Genomic DNA, 1039 nt, shown 5'->3' with positions numbered 1-1039 from the left:
TTGTTTTTTTTTTTTTTTTTTTTTTTTGGTACCAGCGATGGAACTTGGGACCTTGAGTTGTGAGGCAGGCAGCGGAACCACTGAACTAAATCCCCGGCCCTAACTCAACTCTTGGGGCCACCTTTCTTCCTGTCTTAGTTACTTTCTTGTTACTGAGACAAACTGCCTGACACCCACAAGTTAAAGAAGGAAAGATTTAAGGGCCAGGGATTTGGCTTAGTGGTTCTGCAACCTGCTTTGTAAGTGCAAGGACCCAAGTTCGATCCCTGGTACAAAAAAAGGAAGGAAAGATTTACTTTGGCTCACAGTTTCTAGAGGTTTCAATGCAGTCAGCTGGCTTCAAGGCAGGGTGTCCCAGCACAGGAGAAACAGTCCATGGCATGGCAGGCGGGAAGCAGCGCAGGATCAAGACAGGAGAAGGGATATATATTGTTGCAGTGTCCAGTGACTCTCCTGCTTTCACCAGGCTTCACTTCCAAACATCACATCCAGCTGTAAACCCATTCATTAGTGGACTGATCCAATACCACACACCCATGATCCAGTCACCTCCCAGAAGTCCCACCTATGAGCGCACGAGGTTTGGGTTATTTTAGAAATAAACCATAACAGGGCCGGTGATTTAGCTCAGTGGTGCCAATGCCTGTCTCGCAAGTGCAAGGTCCTGAGTTGGATCTCTGGTAACAAAACAAAACAAGCCCATAACACTCCACCCCTCCCCCGAAAGAATTATGTACATCGTTCAAGGCAAAATGTATTTATTCATCTCTAAGAGTTGCCAAAGTCCTAATGTTTCAGCACTGCTGAAAAGTCTAAGTCTAAATTCTGAGATTTAAGGCAAACTCTGAGCTGTGATCTCTGAGCTCCTGTAAAAATGAAAAAGTTAAACACTTCCAACATACAATGGCACAAAATAAACCTTGCCATTCCAAAAGATATAAATAGGGGCATAGGAAGGAATGGGACCAAAACAAGGGCAAAATCTAACAACAAATATTAAATCCATGTCCAGCACCTGGGGCCATCTGTGGCAAGATGT

This window comes from Fukomys damarensis, unplaced genomic scaffold (genome assembly GCF_012274545.1).
Source record: "Fukomys damarensis isolate Sample0158 unplaced genomic scaffold, DMR_v1.0_HiC HiC_scaffold_23, whole genome shotgun sequence".
Classification (NCBI taxonomy): domain Eukaryota; kingdom Metazoa; phylum Chordata; class Mammalia; order Rodentia; family Bathyergidae; genus Fukomys; species Fukomys damarensis.
Note: the sequence above shows the minus strand (reverse complement) of the source record.